At 37.6% G+C, this 22,681-nt stretch overlaps 1 pseudogene across 1 annotated transcript; it reads right to left on the bottom strand.

The window, feature by feature from the left end:
• Positions 1 to 201: 201 nt before the first annotated feature.
• Positions 202 to 17,646, bottom strand: LOC306864036 (protein mono-ADP-ribosyltransferase PARP14-like; annotated as a pseudogene). The gene is made up of 15 exons (XR_013786099.1): positions 17,194 to 17,646; positions 15,955 to 16,073; positions 13,566 to 13,596; positions 13,033 to 13,236; positions 12,488 to 12,721; positions 9,945 to 12,384; positions 7,003 to 7,230; positions 6,612 to 6,821; positions 4,933 to 5,047; positions 4,623 to 4,772; positions 4,441 to 4,503; positions 4,118 to 4,300; positions 3,254 to 3,457; positions 2,522 to 3,115; positions 202 to 2,358 (listed from the first exon to the last, which is right to left on the bottom strand). The product of XR_013786099.1 is annotated as a protein mono-ADP-ribosyltransferase PARP14-like (transcript).
• Between the last annotated feature and the right edge of the window lie 5,035 nt (positions 17,647 to 22,681).

The raw sequence follows: 22,681 nt of genomic DNA, 5'->3' as shown, positions 1-22,681 counted from the left end.
TGATACCACATAAATGTAAATAATTTACAATTAATGTAAATGGAGAACACATCTGATCAAGTGGAGTTTATTTTTCTCCTACAGTATTTTTTAAAACAATATATAAATGACAACAATCTTCCTATTCAATCTCTAAAATACATCCAAATATCTACTAACAGAATTTGTTTTTAAAATAAACTAATGCTCATACACAGCAGTGCTGGTCATAACAAAACATTTTAATTTGCATCAATACAAAGTAATAGAAACATTAAAATGTGTAATCTAAATAAAGGAATGAATGAATTCAAAATGCAAAATCATTCAAGTATGATACTCGTCTTGTAGACTATTCCATCAAAAATGTAATTTTGCTCATACATTAGTACAAATTTCTCTTGCAGCATCTAATCCAGCTGTCAGCATTGACTCTGAACATGCCCATGATTTTCTGGCACATGCATGTCCAAGAAGAACCTGTTGTCTGCCTGTTCCTCCACATTGCTGGGTTTGTACACTTTTAACTTGATTTCCTGATTGTCAATGGTAATACTGTGTAATAATCTCAGACTTGAACAGGAAACAATCAGATTCAGATACATCACAACACTTTAAAACAAAGACGAAGAGTAGTAACTATGATAACAGCAGTAACTACGACATCGGAATGAAAGATTCACAGATTATGAGTTTGCATAAATTTGTCCCACATAACCTCAAATTGTATTAAGTGTCTCAACAGCTTGATTACATTATGCTATATAGCGCAATGTTTTTTTTTTTTTTTTGTTAACGTTGCGCTTGTTTTGTTTTTAGCACTTACTGAGATCATTTAAACAGAATCGTAGCAGATTTGCTCCAGTCATCATATTGCACTGCACGGTCTCCTCCCTGAGATTTTTTCTTACTCAAAGTAAATCTGACTGATTTTTCACACCTTCAGGGTCTTCAGGTCTCCAGTCTCCCTTTACAATAAGGGATTAAGGATATTCATCCATCGTGTTCCTTCTGGTCAATGAGCAAATAACTTGCGAGTAAGTGTTTATACTGTAGTTCATCATGCCCTCCTATTTTTTTCCCCTTCCGTTTCTGCATCACTTCACAATGTAACTAAAAGCGTGGCCTGTTTTTAACACAGGGACGATTATAGGGGCTGGGGGTACATTTTCTAGTTAGGGCTGTGCCACATCCAACCATTCATTAGTGAAAATCAAGATTAAACTGTGCATTTGAACATTTCGGGACACACTGAAAATTGATATATAATAACAATTATGACAACTAGGTCAAAAATTTTGCATTTAATGACTATGAACTAATGCCTAGTTTTGGAGGCTAAGACTGTTCAACAGAGAACCAGTATAATATATTTTGATCAACATGACATAAGCAATTGATAACTCAGCAAACAGCCCTGAGAAGGTTGAACAAGTAGTTTTGAGAATTTCAGTTGTAAACTCAGAAATGTACCAAAAAGCAAGTGAGAAAAACTGTAATGGAAAACTATTATAATTTTAATCATTGTGCTTCTTTAATCCCCATATACATAATCCCTATATATATACATATGCATGCTCAGCCCAAACTCTTTTCCTTGTTAGACAATACTTCAATATATGTAAACAAACAACTTCTGATTAGATAGGTTAGGAGCAGAAAGGAACCATGAGATTAAACATCTTATTGTGAGTGCCAGGAAACCAATTCTGAGGATTGGATGAAGCTTTAGTGTTTTTTTTTCTCTCTCTCTCTCATTTTCTTTTTTCTGGTTATGCATGAGCATTGTAATAATTGCTGTAATTCCTGCCAGTAAATATTTAATAGGTTATATATTAATAGATTATGTTTAGCTTCACCAAATCAATGTAAAACAACAACAAAAACAGAAACTGAGATCTCATAATCATTATTGGAAAATTATTAGGTATTCTGGGTAAGCCTGTACATCACTGAAGATCACAAACATTGTTGGGTTGGTTATGTTGTCAGTCTCACTGTTATAGAGATCAGCACTATTGGAGAATGGAGCATGGGTTCACAGGGTTAACTAAATTTAACTGAAAATCACAGACAAATACCTTGGCGAAGCACGTGATTAAGTGTGCTGGCATTAGGTTTACCCTTGGGCTGAGTAACTCTGGCCCACAGCAATATATGTCCCATACATGGCTCCTACAAACAGTTTATACTGAATTTGGCTGATACCAAATTCATGAATTTGCGATTGACGTCGTGATGGTTGATCTGATCCGTCTTATCATAGCCAGTTCAATGGAACAGATATTTTTAATTGTTTTTGTACTTGTATTTATCTTCTGGTTACACATTTCTGATCATGTAGTTTCTCCAAAGTGCACTGTTCTGGACTCTTTCAACCTAAAGAAAAGAATAAACATGCAGTTTATTATATCAAGTATAATGGAAAATAGCTTTGAGCTGCAACATCAAAAAAAAGAAGAAAAAAAAGCTCAAACTTCAGTTTCTCATCTTTTTATGTGATGCTGTTCTAGTCAATGTCCTAATTATAAAATGATCTCACCTTCCAGTTCTACTCTAGTTAACGGAATCCTCAATCTCCCTCTTGTGGCCTCTTTGAGAACTAAATCAGCTTCATATTCATCATTGTTAATCTCGATATTAACTGTAGGCTGTCTCTTCTGAAAGGCCTGTTCCAGGTCATAACTGGTCAACATATCAAAGGTTTTGATGCTGTGTCCTTTTTCCTGATATTCCCACCTAACCACATTTCTGATTATAAAAGCCTCACTTCTTCGGGTTTCATTCCTTTCCACCTTTCTGATCAGGTCTCGAATACGTCTCTCTGCAGTGTGAACGTCTCTTGTCAGACCCTCCAGTGTGACGACAGAGTCTTGGCCTTTCTTCTCAAGCCGGACACTGACTGTGAGCTCCCTCTGCATGGCATTCAGCATTTCTCCATCCTCCTTGGTGAAATGAGTAATGGCTGGATCACGGATTGGGACGGTCACATGCTCCCGTAATATCAAGCTGTTGATTAAGTTCTTGGCTTCACTCAGGTCCTCTGGTGTCTCCCCACACAGTTGAAACACAGCTGGCTCGATATCTTCTCCCACCATCACAAATTCTTCCTTCGCGGGTGATTCTGAACTTTCCACTTCAAAAAAGTATTATTATCCAGGTACATGTTTAATGCGAAAAACATTTCAACAAAAACATTGAGAGATGATTTACAGTATTTAACAAGAAAAAGGAATGGATGGGATTAGCATACATTTTTTTTATCTTTACTGACCTTTAAATCTGGTAAGCAGACCTTTATCCTCTACTTTCTCACCAGATCTTCTGATCATGCTTTGATGAAAGTCTGCCACCATGTTTGCCTGGAATATAAGAAACTTCACAAGCCGTACGTGCACTGGTTCCTTTTTCTTTACAAAGTCTACAACTGCATCAACCATTGCATCTGCAACAACAACTGGTTTTGCACCACCCTGACCTAAAGGGTCAGAGACAAAAAAAAAACAAAAAAAAAGATTAGTTAATAATTCACAAAGAAGTTTTAGTAAAAAAAAAAAAAAAAAAAAAAAGTTTTCACTAATTGTACAATAAGTAAACAAGCAAAACTCATGCTGCATTCATTCATTCTTCAATGGGGTGGGGTGGCTGATATATGACACACACATACATAGTTATTTTTTATATTTTATTTACAGTGAGAAACTCCACACAATGGACATTTTGACAGCTGTGTGTGTATTTGACAATTAAGGCGCACTGGAGAACTGATTCAGAACTGGGATCGTGCGGGCATGCGGCCGAGAGAGCGCTTCTAGTGTGTCATTCAGTGTTATTCCACCCGTTCCGCCTTCACTAACTGCAAATTAATTCATAATGAATTGTGATTGGATGGTAATTTTGTTCTACGTCAAGCTTAGTTACCTTTGATTAGGCTGTTCTCGCATGACAGAACACTTCTACTACCAGCTCTAATCACCCAGTCGTAAAGAAATTTTGAAATAAGGGACAAAACATGATTTTCTTCAAAATAAGTAGGGACACTAAAAATACAGCTGCAATCCGGGACTGTACTGGGAAAAACGGGATGTCTGGTCAATAAATCAAACAATTAATCAATAAATCGTACAAAGAATCTTACCAGTGCCAAGAGCTGGGAAGGCAACAGAAGTAATCTGGCGTGACTCACATAACTTCAGAACAGACAAAACAACATTCTTAATGTCAGATGGACTACTGCATCCAATAACATGGATGATGTTTCCACATGGAAGCCGCCCAGCTGAGGTCATAATCTCTGTTTGCTGTGTATTTGATGATCCCACTATTGAAAAAAACATGTTTACCAATGGAATCTAAAGTTAATTAGATCTGTTTTGAAGTATATGCCAAAAATGTATGCATTCAAAAAGATAAAGGACTGTAAATCAACAAGAAGAAAAAGTCAATTTAAGGAATACAAACCAATCTGTGAACATTCTTGTTCCACTTGTACTCCAGCAGCATCTAATATGGCCTTGGATACTCCTGGATTACAAAGAGAAATATACATAATAATAGACATAATTCTCTTTGAATGTAAAATAAACAAATGAAACTGAGATACATTCAAATAGGTCAGACAATATGTGTGAAAATTGATTAACCTGCTTTCAGAGAAAATGTCTTATTTGAGGAGTTAACAATGGCATCAGTTTTTTCTTGTGTTAAGTCTCCTGAAGAAACCTCCAGAGTCACTTGACCCATCTGCATAGTGTGCACCCCAAGAGAGGGAGAGGAGACTTTGCCAACAAGCTCTAAAGGAAAACAAAGACGTATGGAAAATCTCTAGGATCTTATTTTGTTACTATCCTAAACATATCCCATGACGTCAGATATATTTGTTATCAGATTAAATCTTTTAACAAAATTTACTCTAAAAATAAGTGTGATGGACAGCAGATAAGAACATGTTACCAGAAGTGTGAGATGAATTATGTGTGTCAGAAATATCTTTTTTCAGCATGCCACGTCGATGTGTTTCAGTTGTGATGGGACCCGGAATCCCATGTTTAAAGATGCTGGTAAAGCACTAATAATTAAAGCAGAGAAATACAAGACAACATTAAAATTAAAGATTATTTTAATAGTTTATAGTTAAAAAAAATAAAAGGGTCCCACTTTATATTAGGTGGCCTAAACAACTATGAACTTACATTTAAATCAATCATTTGATACAATGCACCTATTGTGTACATACATGTTTTTACACTATACTTATATTTAAAAAAAATACTTGCATGTAATTACATCTGTAATTATAATTGCAATGTTGACCCATCCCTTACACCTTAACCCACCCTTAAACCTACCCATACCACCAAACCTGTATGTATCCCTTACCCGTATCCCATCTCAATCGCAGCAAAAGTGTTTTGCAATACAATATGAACACAATAAGTACATTGTTGTCACGGTCTCTGTGCTGTGCACACACACAATAGTCACACGACAAAGACGGTTGAGGAGAATAATCCATTTAATATAATTTAAAGATGACGAAATCCAATACACACACAGGGTAACATAAGCAATAACCGACAAACTAGAACTCAATGGACAGGAACTAATATAGGGCAGATAACGAGTGTCACGAATCTGGTCTGTGGACTTCTGTTTACTCACCACCAGAGGTCACTCCTCCATCACATTGACTCTTGCACCACACCACTGTTGCACTTCACCCACGAACTACAATTCCCATCATCCATTGCACTGACGACACATATACAGCTGATTGCACTAATCACGCTCACCCGAGAACTATCACACACCCTACTTAAACCATGGACTTCCTCTTCCTCTCTGCCGAGTATTGTCCTGCGTATTCTGTTAACCCCACTGTGTTTATGTCTAGCTCTGAGTCTGGTCCTGCGTTTAACACTCTCCAAGAGTTAGCAGCCTTACCGAGCCATTCTGTGTGTATGTCTAGCTCTGAATCTGGTTCTGCGTATAACACTCTCCAAGTGTTAGCTGCCTTACCGAGCCATTCTGTGTTTTGCAAGCCTAAATTTAGTTTGTTTTGTTTATAGTCTCGTTTCCTGTTTTCTGCCCGTGTTTCCTGGATTAACCCTTTGCCTTGCCCTTCGGACTCTGTTTGTACCTCTCTTGGACTACTGCTCGTGTACCTGGATTATCTCTCTGCCTTGCCCTGTTGGATATTGTTCGCCGATCGCCAACCCACGCTTGCCCTAGGATCTCTCTTGTGTCTTGCCCGTGCCATTTCTGCTTACCGGTGTTTGACCCTGCCTGTGTACTGACTGTGTTTATAATTAAAAGTTTGCACATGGATCCGCACGCCTCACGTCTCGTTTGTCTTGTAACAACGAGGGGCAGACAGGTGGACACAATGAAAGTGATTAACTAATAATTAGACAATGAACTAATGAGAACAGGAACAGGACCAAATATGGGCAAACAGGAAAGGAACACAGGCAGACAACAAAACATGAGTCCAACGGGTTGTGACAATTGTACTTAATTTTTTGATGCAGGTAAATAGTAGTTAAGGACACCTACTATAAAGTGAGACCAATAAAAGTATTGGTCATATTGTATGTGTTTTTATGATTCTTGAAACTAGTTTTGACACTCACCTCTACACTCTCCTTGTCAGAAGGATGCACAATCACAGTTACCTCTTGAAGGTATGTAGGCTTAAAATCCTGGACTTCTGTCAGCATGATTCTGGCCACCAGATCTTTAGGAAAGCCAAGATTCCCAGTCCCAAGAGCTGGAAGGACGACTGAGGCCATTCTCCACTTCTCTGCTTTTATCAGGCAATTTCTTATGATCTGAATGATTATCTTTTAAATGTAAATAAATATATTTATCATTATATTTAAAGAAAGTACCATCTAAATAATCATGTGGTGCTTACATATGAGGCACATTGGGATATAATTTAATATTAAAATCAGCCAGCATTAACACAGTTAATGACAGCTGTTAAATTACAATTTTTACAATTTACTTTTTTTTCCTCACCTTATCTTCTGAGCCTTTCCAAAATGGGCAAACTACATGGAAAACATTTTTACATTTCAAGTTATAGCCATTTGTGATGACCATTTCACCATAATTCACATTGTTTAAGCAAGCAATTCTGGTGACTTCTGATTGGAGCTGATGACCAGCAGTCTGAAGTAATGCTGTGGAGACAGCACCTTTTCTGAGGTCAAAGTCCTCCGATATAGTGTTTACAATGACATCAGCCTGCAGGAGAAACAAAGGAGGAGGAATTGGTCATCCTTTGATTACCATAAACAATATAAATGTATGCTGGTACCAAAAAATGTCTCAGTTTAAGCATGTAACCATGGTTTCCCTGAGAAGGGGAACGAGACATAGCGTCTCCTAGAGGGCACTTTTTAGGAAAGTCTTCAGCATGACCGGTGTCTGAAGCATGAGTTTAATACGTTAATGAACTTGACATTGGCAGGCAGCAGCTTATGACGTCTAAAAATGAATAAAAATGAGAATAAAAGTGGCCACCTGTAAAATATGCCATCCACTTCTTGTCTGAAGGTGACTAGCAGGAATTCCTGAGGCATGGCAAAGGGACACAGCGTCTTGTTCCCCTTCTCAGGGAACCATGGTTACATGCGTAACCTGAGACCTTCCCTTTCGAATGGGAACTCCACGCTGCATCCCCTAGAGAGTGCTTTTAGGGAACAGAATACCCACGCTGCTATGCTGAAGAGATGAGAGCCTAAATGGCTGAACCAAGTCAAAGACTCAGAGGAGTCCTCACTCCTGTGCCAGCAATGCCATAGTCTGAAGATTCTCAAGAACAGAGGCCTTCACAGGGAAAATGAAGCCTAACAATGCTCTTATTGAGGCCAGCATCCAAGAAGGCTCACAGAGAGCCTAGCAATTAAAGCTAACTGGCCCATGAAGCTCTGCAGAGTGGAGGCCTAAATACAACACCTCTTAAATGAGAGGCAGCCTAGGAACACTCCATTCTACCTAGCTTTAGAAGTGGAGGCCTCAGCATGACGACTCACTAAAATGAGAGGAGGCCTAACTGCGCCGCACACTAACTCACCGATGTTGTCACAACAGAGCTCTGGCGAACGGAGGCCTCAATGAAGATAACTCTCTGTAGCGAGAGGAGCCCTGATGACACTCGCAGTAGATAATTAGGCTCCAAGAGTGGCCTCAGCATAACGATTCTAAACTGAGAGGAGGCCTAACTATTCCCCCATGCTCAGGACGTCTTGTAAGGAGACTCACATAGAGCCTACAACTCACACACGCTGTCCTAGTAGAGCTCTGGCAAGCGGAGGCCTCAATAGATAACTCTCTGTAGCGAGAGGAGGCCTGACGATGCTCACAGTAAATGGCGGAAATGTATTTCCTTCGCCAGCTGAGGAAGTTCAACCTGCCACAGGAGCTGCTGGAACAGTTCTACTCTGCCATCATTGAATCCATCCTCTGCGATTCAATAACTGTCTGGTTCAGCTCAGCGACCAAATCTGACCTCAGAAGACTACAGAGGGTAGTCCGGACTGCTGAGCGAATCATTGGCACAACCCTCCCCATTCTCCAAGAACTGTACTTATCCAGAGTGAGCAAAAGGGTTGGCAAAATCACTCTGGACCCCTCACATCCAGCACACTCCCTCTTTGAACTGTTGCCGTCTGGTCGACGCTACAGAGCTCTGAGCACCAGAACGGCCAGGCACAGAAACAGTTTCTTCCCTCAGGCAATCCATCTCATGAACACTTGACAATAATTGGGGAACAGACAACACTATTATACACTTATACACTTATTTATCTAATACACACTTAGTTTACATTTCGAATCTGCATATAATATATATACAAAACTGTCTATTGTATTACACCTGTACATACAACTGTCAATTTACATATTGTTGTTCCCTATTTACTTTTTTTTTTATTATCTGTGTTTTTTGTTCTGTCACTGTCATCTTGTTGCACTGCAGAAGCTTCAGTCACGAAAACAAATTCCTCATATGTGTAAACATACCTGGCAATAAAGCTCATTCTGATTCTGATTCTGATAGATAACTCTCTGTAGTGAGAGGAGGCCTGATGACACTTGCAGTAAATGGCCAAGCTCTAGGAGTGGAGGCCTCAGCCTGACGACTCTCTAAAATGAGAGGAGGCCTAACTACACTCCACCTAACTACACTCCAACACTCCCACGAGAGCTGACTGTGTATGCTTCGCTCCCAAACAAACCACACATAAATCATGTGTATCCCCATCACATGATGTAGCGTCTCTTCAGTATTAATGATAACAACAAAAACCTCTTCGGAGGAAGATAGCTGCAGCAGCAAGCTCTCACTTGGAGGGGGAAGAGACCACAGCACAGGCTTCCAAACCCCAAGAGAGAGCGCTAGATCTAGGGGTGAACGCATCGCAAATTAATAGCTATGAGCACTCCACCCAAAAGCGCGTCCCACATCCCTCCAAAATAAGGAAATCGCAAACGGATCACAAACTTCTTTGAGAAATCCCTTTCAGCACGTGCACTCTGCTCACTCAGGAGCTAAACGCGCTTGCTCCTAACTCATGTACAAACAGACGATCTCCTGAAGACAAGAAAGAGGATGACGTACTAAACAGGAGCCATGTTTGTCATGTTGTCATGTTTATACTCATGCTTCAGACACTGGTCATGTCAAAGACAATGCCCATAAGTGCCCTCTAGGGGACGCAGCATGGAGTTCCCATGCGAAAGGGAAGCACACTAGTTACATCAGGAAAATAAATTTTAAAAATCATTCAAAAATAAAAGAAAATTCATTGCACACACCTCTGTTCTCACATTTTTTGGCTTTTGGATATTTTTAATGTAAAAGCAGCAGGAAAAAACTCTTAAATCAAAAAAAAATTTCTATCAGTGTTTTTTTTTTTTTTTTTTTTTTTTACAAGTAACTGTGATATACTTACATGTGCATCCTGTATGTTGCCTTTGCTCAGAATGATTTTTAGTCCGTCTCGTGTCATTTTGGTCTCAAGAACACTCAACCCTTCAGATATATATGGTCTGCCAGCAGAGTTTGACTTATCTCTTTTGAAGTGTGCTTGTCTTTCAAAGTCTCCACGACCTTTGTAACCTTTACACTCTTGGTTTCTTTGGCCATAGTTTCCACGGCCATAGCCATAGCCACGACCACGACCACGACCACGACCACAGCCACGACCACGACCACGACCACGGCAGCACCTCGATAGCCTTGTCTATAGTTGGTATACCAACGAGGGTTGTAAGTAGCAAACTCCTTTCTGACAGCTTGAGTCATGGCATTCACTGTACTGCCATTATTGTCAACCAAGTGAATTTCAGTTAATGTGCTATTGGATCCTCCATGGTTACGATACTCATTGTACTCATGCACCTCCTTGGCAATTGATTCAGTGCAAAGATCAAGAGGACAACCAAATATCCCTGAGCTAATAACTGGAATTGCAATAGAGGAGCAGTTTCTGCTTGACGCCTGGTTCAGACTTTCCCTCACAGCACGTCTCAGGCGTTGTACAGTGGTACCTCTGTCTGAATCACTGAAGCGAGGTCCAACAGCATGCACCACATATTTACAGGGAAGACGACCAGCATCAGTGATGATAGCTTCTCCAGGCTTCAGAGGCCCATTTGCTTTTGTGTGTTGGTCACAGGTTTGCTGCAGACTTGGTCCAGCAGCTTGAAGAAGTGCCAAAGCTACACCACCGCTGTGCTTCAGATCTTCATTAGCAGCATTGACCACAGCATCAACATTGATCTTGCAAATGTCTGCCTTCCTGACAGTAACAGTTACTCCACCTGGTATTTGGACCTCACAAGAGACCTGGCCAAAGTCTTCAAAACTAGCTTCAGTAAATTCCTCATCCTCCTCTTCCACCATATCATCTTCCTGAAGAACCACCACAAATCCTTTGTCCTTCAACAGCACTGAGAGCATCATTTTACCCTGCTCCTTGAAGTATTTCTTTGCTCCTGCTTTTTTAATGATCAATGTGTCTGTGTAGAGATCATCTGCCAAACATTTAAAGAAAGACTCAGCTGGTTGGACAAATGTACGCTCTCCAGACAGGTTGATCCAGGGTCTCATTGAATCAAAACTGACTTTCACCTCATTAGATTTAATAAAATGCTGCCAGTCTTGTGATTTTCTATCTTTTATGAAATCAACCACAGCATGTGATTTGACATGAACCTTTTCTACTATTCTAGTGTGTCTCTCAATGAAACGTCCTAAGTTCTCACTGACCTCCATTACAGGTTCTCTGAATCCAGTCACTATTACTTTGTCTCTCTTTTTGGAAAGGTTTATCAACACAGATATCTTTTTGGGAGTACTGAACAAATTCTCCAGCTGTTTTTTGAGATCCTGCCACTCTCTCTTTTGAAGGACATTCTGATCTTCTACAATGAGGCCTTTGGTTGTAAGAACTGTTTTCACTCTCTTCTCTGCATCACCAAGTGCTCTTTGTGTGCTTCCAACCACAACAACATTTTCATTTTCAATTGTGTAGATAGCTGTTATTCCATGAGATATGAAGAGATTTCTGGACATTTCATCACAATCCACTGATCTCAGAAACTCCAGGATCGAACGTTCAATCTGTAAGTATTTCTGTTTCATATTTATTTTCTTCTCAAGGACCCAATTTTTGAAGACAAGAGTTTCTGTACGAAGACCTGAAAAAATTATTTTGTTGATTTTTTTGTTGTAGTCAATGTGCAGGTGTGGAGAAACAGCACTTTTCAGGCCATCTTGTTCAAGCAGAGAGTACATGGCAGGAGACATTTCCATATCCTCTGTCACACTGTTCCTCTCTCTCCCCATTTGATTTGTTCCTCTCTCTAAGAACTTCTCTATGATGGGTTTCAGTCCAATTATCTCATGGGTCATTCCTGCCAGTGTCACGACCCCTTTAGAGGCATCCAAGTCTATAAAAACCTGATCCTTCACTACTTCCTTAATATGAGTTTCCACATTAAATAAAAGGGGGTGTGACACCAGCCATTCAGATGTTGTGTAGTTTGAGATAATTTTCTTGAAGGCATCAAAGGCATTCCTACTCCAGTCATCAATGGTTTCTTGTTTCTGATTCAGTAATGCTGGATCAGGACTGAGCAAAACTTCAGGTTTGTCCATGTTTATTTGGCAGAAGTGTGAGTTCATCTGGTCTTTAATGGAGGAAATATGCCCTTTCTTGAGGATGAACTCCCTGATGGCAGGATGTACACTGACTGTAATAGGTTCAGGCAGCTTCAGATGTGGCCTGTTGTCACCATATAAGATTGTATCCAGTGATTTAAAGTAGGGATATATCTTGACTGGAACATTACAGATGTTATTCTCTTGCTTCAAAACTCTCTCTTTGGCTGTAAAGTTGCACGTAATGTTGCAGGAAAGAGGTACAGTGAATCAATGCATCGATGTTGACAAACCACGGTAAAAAGTTTTACTAAATCTATTACAACATACCTTCTTCCTCCTTAAAGATTATAATGGCTGCTTGTTCTGATGGAATTGTGATAACTTCCTCTACTGGACCCCCCCACTTCTCAAAATACAGTTCCAGCAGCATCTTGTTGTTGTTGGCCTCAGCTGGAAGATTCTCCACCCGCACACATGTGCTTCTCTCCAGTGCATGGGCCCTCAGATTACATTGCTTGAACTTTTCATGTGTCCTGCTCTCCTCAAGGAACTTTTCTGCAACTGTAAGAAATTATATTTTACAAAATGTGCAAGGCACATTTAATTAAGTCATAATAAGAAAAAGACAGAGCTATATACTGTTTACCAGCTAAAGAATAAAGTTGTCATATTATCAATAATATATCTAAAATATACAGATTTTTCTCCAGGCCAAAAAGATCCCCATGTAAAACTCATGTAATGAAATCTAGGTGTCATGTAATCTAGATTAAGATAAATTAATTTTTGGTGCAAAAAAACCTTGACAAATAAAAATGTTTAAATAGTAATAAAAGGTATAAGTAAAATGTGTATTTTGCAGGAAAACTTACCACTGGGATTTTTAAAGGTCACAACAGCTTTTCTTAATTCTGGTATTAATTCCATGCTAAAGTCATTCTCAGGAAGACTACTGATGTTCTCCACCAAAAGAGTCAAAACATTTAGTTTAACATCATCTGAAAGGTTCTCCAGGACCACAGCACCTGACTCTTGAGGCTTCTTCACATCCACATCAGTCTGAGAGGCACTTTGATCTTTAGGCAAAATAAAAGTTACACATATTTATTAAATGTCACCTTTGTACCTTATTTTCCCCTAAAGAGTGCATATACAGTAAGTACCTTAAAGATACAAATTAGTACCTCAAGTTTTCATATTAGTACTGTACCTAAATGGAGCATATTTGTACCTTCTGAAAAGGTACTACCAACGTGACCTTTTTTCTGAGAGTGAACTTGATATTTTATTAATCAAAAATTAATGTGTTAACAAATACATCCGCAATATCAGTACAATAACCTAATCAGTAAAAGATCACATAAACATAAGCACCCAGAAAACAAAGTCCAGATGATTTACTTACCTTGTTCATAATATTCACATGACTGCTCCGTCTGAAAAAACATACACTGTAAATGTAAAGCATTTATGTATATGGAGAACAATTATGTATCTGGATAACTAAATAATCAGATTTAATTATGTTCTCTCCACTCCAGCCCTTTTCAACAATATAGAGAATGACAACCATTTTATTTTAGAAACTTTAAAATGCATCAACCATAAAACTGAACTTAATATTTTTTATAATATACCATTCTGTTTATAGTGACCATATCTATGTACAGTATAGCATAGTTTATAGCAATCCAAGGGGCTTGATTTACAGATCCACTCGTCTGAGGTTTGACTGTACTGTGGTCTTCATTCTGGATTTTGTAATAAATATTAAGCGTAGCATTAGTTCTGGCAGGTCACGTGAGTCAAGCTTGCATCAGCTGACTCTCAGCTGATCACATCTACCTATAAGGATACGACACCTATCACGACATTCCAATATAAGCGCTATTCAGTATTATTCAGCAGCTTGCTTGCTCAGGAGCAAATTACCCTCCTCCACCCCCAACTCCTCCTTTCGCCACAGTCAGGACTTGGCTTCTGACATTCCTGTTGAATCAGATTCCCTAATTTTGAATAATATCTTACACTACATTAATGATCTGCTTGGTTCTGTTCTGTCAACCCTTGGGGGATTATTATTGCTGTTCTCCCTGCTCATTCATAAAAAGTAATGGATGCATGGATGGGCAGGGAGTTTTTGCCCAGAACAGAACCATACCACCAAACCAAACTGTATGCGAAGTGTCTATCATTGACGATAGTGGTCCTCATAGGCGTAATTTACGGGTGGGACGGGTGGGACAAGTCCCCACCACTTTTTACCAGGCTCGATATTGTCCCCACCACTTTTAAAAAGTAACTGAAAAATAGATTGCGTAAGGTATATATTAAAGGAAAAGCACCATCTACAAATCGTCACTCTTCATAATCTAATTCATTCATTTAACAAATTTTTCCGCCGGTCAGAAGCTTTTCAACGTCCTCAAAGATGAAAATTAAGTCTCGTTGTGAAACTATCGCGAGATACGCGATATGCGTCATGGGATATGTAGTTTCCTTTCCCTATAATTAGTCTGCAGATCCAGTACCTTTCTTTTTACGATGTTCGTATTGTTTGGATACTGTTTCAAGGTTGAAATATTTTATTTGAGATTTTTGAGAAGATTAATTGTACAATATCTCTGGTCCACAAGTCAAATCATCACTCACTGTAGTCATCAAGTGATCAAGTGATGACTAGAAGGTGGACGATGGTTCTTCAAACACGCAGCGAGGTGAGTTCACTTGAGGCATTGTTAAAAAGTCACAAGTCACGTGTTATATGAAAAATTAAGTTATGTAAGAAGTAACATAGAAGTAACCTTTTAGGCAACAGGACAATTCTATGTTATGACTGGGATTTTCACAATTAAAACAATTAAAAAAGTACAAGTCTTTAGTAGTTCATAGTCCTTTAATTCAGTTTTGTAGTAAATCACAGCGCGCTCCAGTGGCCGCCAAAAAACATGATTAGCGACAGTATGTCTATATTCACGTAAGTTAAATATAATATTTTTTCGTGTTAAGCAAAGTAACTTACTGTGCGTGGCTGCTTCACTAAAATTTTGTTGATGTTTTAACATTTATGCTATAGGTAGCAACATTTACCGTTAACTAGCCTTTACATGTGGGGTGGGGGAGGTAAAAATAGAGCTTAAAAAAAAATATTTGTCAAAACAATTTCATTTATTTAATTATTTAATTAATAAAGGCAGTTTAACCATTTTAAACACAAATTAACTCTCATTCATGTTTTACACAAGGTTTTGCGTAGTTCAGGATTGGTTAAATTATTTGATTGGATGAGGAAACATTTTGTGGGCTTGTCTTGACTCTTGGCGTAATGTTGATTCTTCAATGTTCAGCGCGTGCATCGATCACACCGGCTTTAAGCAAGTTGTCCGGCTGGTATTAAGAGAACATATGCAAGTAATTCAAAGTAGAATGATTCGTAATACACACACACACACACACACACACACACACAATTGTGCAATTAATGAATACGCTGCAGCTGAGCTGATCATGAAATGGTTCACCATATTTATCTTGCGTATTTTGATTGATATTAGCTACCCTGGATGTGTTGTGATAAGCAAAACGTAACATTCACGGATGTTTATAGACATATTTGTGAATGTGATGCATGTATACATCAAAGTGAAAATTAAGTGCATTTCCAACTCTGAACTCAGTCCGCAAGTAAATTCGGTTATTAAATAAATAAACAAATAGCAAAACGAGTTGTGCGGTGTCCCCACCACTTTTCAAAGCAAAGTTACGCCGCTGGTGGTCCTGATAGAACTACTCACTCTTTGTCCAGTGCTGTCTGTCTGTTCCTCTTCATCGCTGGGTTTGTACACTTTTAACTTGATTTGTTGATTGTCAATGGTAATAATGTGTCCTGCCTTTGAGAGTACGCCATCTCGAACTTGAACACAAATAATCAGATTTAGTTAGATACATCACTACACATCAAAACAAAGAACATAACACAAAACAACTTAAATAAAATTTAATTTTATGTGATATTAGCGAATGTGACCATTCAAATGATTAGCAATGATATGACAGTTCTGACACTTTTTGCTTTTTACTCTACCACACAAAAGCTAGTTATAAAAAAAACAAATTTTTCCCATGTGATATTTCTTTCAACAGTCTACAAAGATAATTATTACCAATAATATTTTACAAATAGCTTACACTTTACACAATTACCTCATAAATACAAGAGTTGCATTTGTTTCAATTGTACCCATGTCAGGTAGAGTTGAAACACACATTCATAATGAATTAAAGTAGCCTAACCTACAGAAAATGTTAAAATGCAACTGTATTAAAATCCTTGTTACACTAATATTTTAGTTTAGTTCTTTTTTTTATTCATGCCAATGTAAACCCTACACTACAAACTATAATTAATGATAGCAGCAGACCGACAGATTTTTTCTTCCTATATTTTCCCAAAAATGTTTATATATATATATATATATATATATATATATATATATATATATATATGAATTCACTCCATATCCAAAATACACGTAACGTTACAAAATGTATCAGCTGTTTGTAATTTATTCTCTTAATATGTCTGTTGTTTAAACCTTCAGACGCTGGGACATGACATCCTCTAAAGAGCAATAGGATTATAGGCCTACTGGAAGTACAGCTGATACAGTGTGTTTTACAGTAGCTACGCACCACCTAATACATTCCTTTAAATTGCACGATAACCTTCAAGGTGTTATGAAATATCTAACTTCATAGAGCACGGATTAAAGATGACAAATATAGTGTTATGTTTTACAGTCATGGACGAGAAGTTATTCAATGCGAAGGGGTGACATTATTTATTTATTTATTCTTTAGATTGATGTTATTCTCTCGTTTAAGTGGAGGCTGGAAGTAAAGCGGCTATGTGAGTTTGTTGCGCTTTGTATTCGAATCTGAAATTACCTTAAATATATCGACAGCATGATTGCATTACTTTAAAAAAAAAAGTTATTTTGATAACATAAAATGATTGTGTGTTTAGCACTTACTGTCAGGTGATTTGAACAGAATTGTAGCCGAGTTGCTCCCGTCATATTGAACGACACAGTCTCCTCCCTGTGATTTCTTCTTACTCTGAAAGTAAATCTGAAGTTTATTTTTCACACTTTTAGCGAGTTCAGGTCGCCAATCTCCCTCTACAACGATGGGATAAAGATATTCGTCCATCGTGTTTTTGTTTCCTTGTGGTCAACGAGGAAATGACTTGAGAGGCAGTAGCCTACTGTATAGGCTAATAGTTGATCACGCCCTCCTGCTTATTTTAACTTTCGTTTCTTCATTTGAGTCCACGTTCAGAGAAAATAAAACCAACCTGGCAATGACATTATAATTGGTTTATTATACTTTCCTTCAAGATAAGAACTCGAGACGTTCTCATTTGTGGTTACGAACCAGTTAATTTTTTTCTTTAATCCTCAATCAGCCATTAATTTGTCATTCGTGTGTATGATCACGTGTGGTGTAATGTTTATGTATGTATTTATTTATTTTAATTTATTTATTTTATACATATATGTTGTTTAAATGTCATAAATCATTAATTCATTCCAGTAAATTCAGACAATCAAAACTTAAAAATCTGGGGACTTTGGTGACATATGGCATAAAAAAAAATCTAAATATCAATAGCCACTATGGCTGTAGTAGGCCTACTCAATGGCTGCATATAGGCTGAAATCTATAAACCACTGTTGTAACAATCTTAACCTCTTAAGTTTTAGATTTTATCACAAGTTAAAATTGTAGAATTGGGTGAGACTGTAACAATGTGATTGTTATTTGACTCATGTTGTATCACGGACCCTTTTAAGTGTAACACTGAGCGATGTGGCTGAAACTGTTCAGTCAAACGGGGATACAAATCCAATTGTCACTACCAGAGCAGGTCGGATTAGTGTTAGACCTCAGTATTTGAAGGACTATAACTTAGTTAAACATGGACCGTTTTTTTTTCTCTTTCTTTTCCCACCCTGTGTTTTTGATAGAAGAGCCAATGTTTTGATAGACTGTGTTTTAAGTAAGATGCCTGTTATATATATATATTTAAAAAAAAAGAGCAGGGGGAAACGAAACATTTTTTTTGAAACATTAATTTCACTGTGTTCATATATAAAGACAAATATGCAAGGTTGTTTAAAAAAAAAAAAAAAAAAAAAAGATGTGACAATGTGATTGTTATTTGACTGTTGTATCACGGACCTGACTTTGAAGTAAGTGTGTGTGTGTGTGTGTGTGTGTGTGTGTGTGTGTGTGCGTGCGTGCGTGCGTGTGTAAACAGTGACTGATTGGCACCAAAAAAAAACAAACAAACAAAAAATTATTGGTCATTGGCTCATTTAATAAAGGGGTGGTTGACTGTTTTCTTTTCTAGGGTTGATTGTGTTTATGCTTCGTTTGTTAAAAACGCATATTTTTCACATAATTTAGCCTACCTTTATTTCGCACCACTATGTCCCTTCTCTGATAAACGCGCTGATCATTTCCTGCTTTTATGAAGCCCCTCCCTCAGAAATACATGATGGGCTCTGACTGGTTAGCTGGCCCAGTGTGTTGTGATTGGCTAAACCAATCACAACACACTAGTGCGTGTCTAAACGTCCTGCCCCGCACCTCAGCGCATGTGCTCTGATTGTATTGTAAACAATTGCATCATATATATATTGCTTATCAATTTGAGCCCTTGAGATAGATTATATTAGTGAAGAGTATTGCACAGTACCATGTGCAAGCACGCTTTTAATGGTAGGCCTATGTTTTTTGTTTGTTGTTGTCTCATACTTTTAGATAAACTGTTATTATGCTACTGCTTATGTTAGCTTTTTATATACAGTTTTATCACGATTAAAGCTTTAATACAGTACGGCAACCGCACGCGCGTCCATGTTTAACGCTTGTCATAGCTATGTGAAAATAAGTGTATAAATGGAACAGTTCATTGCTGGAGCTGAGCTGATCTGAATGGAAGAGAGATGCAGAGCAGAGAGTGTGAAGGGCAGGGCGACTCGAGGAACAGGATTGAGAACAGCTGCTTTAGAACATTGATTTTGAAACTTGTGAATCCATTACAATCGTTAGAAGACAGAGTCGCATTCATATAGTATATGAATAAATTTTTACGTGCACCCCCCAGTTTTCCTCCTCTTCTCTAAAGCAGCGCAGCATGGCCTCGCCCCCTTTGTTGCATTTTCCCGGGGGCGGGGTTTATCTGGGTTTATGATGTCACTAACCCGGAATTATTTTGTTGTAGTCCCTTGCTATGCTTATTCTGTAAAAGACTATTTCTCCCTTTGCATTGAACTTTGAGCTTTGTAACTTTGCAGATGTTGTTTATGCTCCCACAGCTACATTACACACTAACAAAGGTTTAAAAGGTGAAATTGTATTATATGACCCCTTTAATTATTTGGTTTTGTATGTGTGAGTACTGTTTTTATTCAACAAAATTAAAATAATTTGTATATGTGTGTGTTTTTGCCACATTGAGGATGTTGTATAGGCTCACCCTTTCATTTATGCATATGTATGATCTGCATTGTGTTGGATTTCTTGGTTTTTATTGGACAAATAAAAAAACGCTCTGAATTTTAGTATGTCTCATTCATTTCCTATGGGTGCCCACTTTTTTTTTTCCCAACCATTTAACTTTGTTGAATCAAGTTGATGCTCTTTTGCATCGGTTCTTATATATAACGACAAAGATCAAATTTAAAAATAGCTATATTGAGATTATTAATTTAGTAATGATTAAGAAAAGAAGTGGGTGAAAAGATGTAATGTTGCTAGGTGATTTTGTTTTGGAACCTTCAGAAAACTTTAAACCAGTTTTTTTTTCTAAATTTACTTTGCTGACTCCAAGGGTGTAATTTTCCAAATGGATATTATTTATTAAACGATAATAATAAACGTTTTATTTCACTAACTTTATCAAAAAATATTAAACGCTTGTTTTCATGGTCAATTACAGATCGTTTCTTAGTTCTCCCTCTTCCATATCATCATACCCTTGTCAAAATGATGATTCGTCCGTTTCTGTTAGTCCCACCCACAATGTTATGTTTACGACGTAAGGATATAATAGTAAAATGCGTGCGTTTGTGAAGTTAAATGTGAAAATAGCCTAATGAAGCAAACATAAATCAGATCAATTCTTTAAAAAGTAAAAGTCTTAGCAATAAATCCGGACCGTCTACAAATTTCTGCGGTCCTCGATGTGCGTGAACTGACAGAGACGTTTGATTATGAAATCATCAGCGAAGCCCCGTTGTTTCACACTGAGGTAAAGCTTTTGAATAAACTTCCTTTAGTTAACTTTAGTTAATGCATTAACTAACATTAGCAATACATTTGTTACCGTGTCCATTCATCTCAGGCAAATGTTAACAATGTTAACTTTTTAAATGTTAACTTTTAAATGTTAATGATGTCCTATAGCCTACATTTTGAAATGAACATTAACATAAAAAAATTACTAATATTAATGCATGCTTTAGAAGTGTTGTGTAATGAACCTTGGTGCTGTATTTTTTGTTGGCAATTTGACATTTTCATATGCTACAGACCTGGCCCACCCAGTTTCATGTAGGCCCACCCACTTAAATATTTCTGGCTAGTGGTATATGGACTTTATTTAAAGCTCAAAACAAAAAAACAAAAAAAAACTATCACATGGGGAAACAGTCAAGGGCTTGTGGCAAAAAAAAAAAAAAAAAAAACCTGAGGTATGACACACAAAGGGATAGTTAGCCTGGGTATGACACAATACCTACACAAGGCAAAATGCCATAATAATTTGGCACAAGTCAAAGCACACGGGGAGACATTAGAACTTAAGGTAACAAGTAATAATAAGATAAGAAGGGGGAAGTGTTAAGACATTACACAGGAAGACACATGGCAGAAACAAACTTTACAAAAGGCATGTACTCACACCAAACTTGACAACACATGACAAGATTGCAGCCTCTAGTGTCAGTTGCTAATGCTCCTTTTGAGATCAGGGCAGTAAGGTTTAACAGCATAGATCTTTCCAGCTGGCCACCGTTACATGGGCAGGACAAAACATTGATATATCCAGTACATAACTGACATCATTAGACATCATAGGATCAGGCCCGTAGCCAGCTCTGAGGTCCGGACCTCAGTAAATTTTTCATGTTCAAACATAACATTTGTTCTCTGAATGACTAATGTGTTGTTAAACTCCCCATATGTCTGCATGACATTGTATATTTCAGTTTTGATAGTATGCAAGAATGTTTAGTGTCCGTGGTATGAAAACGATCGTTGCGAGACACTGCAGAGTCGAGGCTTTCAGACTTGTCTTTTCCACTTAATTTGACGCTTTAGAAAGTTAATAAAGTAGGAGGTTACAGTTTAGGGTCAGCTTTATCTTTATTTTATCTTATTTGCAAATAATTTTGAAATAATTATGGTTCATTTATTTTTATTTGTAGGTTTATGTTTATTTTAATAGCAATATCTGGCTACACTGCATTGCCAGCACTTAAAGTGACAGTGATCAAAAAAGCCCATGGACAGGTTATTGCTGACAGGACAGCACATTCGGTAAGGGACATGCAAAAAAAAAGAAATATCATGATATTATCTCTGTCAGAAACGTTATCAACACTGTCAAAAACAGTAGCATTTAACATTAGTACACATATCTGTAGAACAAGTAGGTTACAGAATGAAATGAAATAAACACTAGCCAAGAAGTCTATGCTATATCATTCGGTATGGTTAAATTTTCACAAATCATGCTAAAAACATTCATAAGAGCACTAGACAAAGTTATCAGCTATATAGCAATGGTTATTCATAAAAACTATAACAGTAATATGTATTGGTGCATGAATAATAATAATAATTAAAGTATTAACAAATTTTGATGCAATTCAGTATGATTTAAAAATGATCATCCCTCCAAAACATAGAAAATATATTTCACAAACATGTACATGTTACATGTCTGTCTCTTTTAAAGTGTTGATAGTGTATATAATGCGTTGTATTTGTAGGGGTTATTATAGCACAATTATTTAACACCTCCACCCCCGATATCAATAATTTTCAAAGCCTGGCTACGGCCATGCGTAGGATCATATACTCCAGGATATTTGCTAATTTCAATTAATAGTGACTGCCAGTCATGTCCAAAAGTTAATTAATAATAAGTCTCAGGTGTCCCCAGAATGTGTATGTGAAGTCTCAGCTCAAAATACCCCACAGATCATTTATTATATCATTTTGAAAAATGCCTATTTTGAGTGGAAGCATAAACGCATTGTTTTCAGGCATGTATCTTTAAATGCAAATAAGCTGCTGCTCCCCGCCCCTTTTCCAGAATAGAGCTGTGCCTTTACAGCTCCTTCCTCAGATATTCTGCCAGAAAACATCTGTTTGGTTTTGATTATCATGTCTATCGTGCTGAAATAATGCGTTCCTATCTCACCGGTAGATCTTTCAGGGTGGCCT

This window comes from Barbus barbus (genome assembly GCF_936440315.1).
Source record: "Barbus barbus genome assembly, chromosome: 45".
NCBI lineage: Eukaryota > Metazoa > Chordata > Actinopteri > Cypriniformes > Cyprinidae > Barbus > Barbus barbus.
Note: the sequence above shows the minus strand (reverse complement) of the source record. Positions and strands in the feature narration are given on the sequence as shown.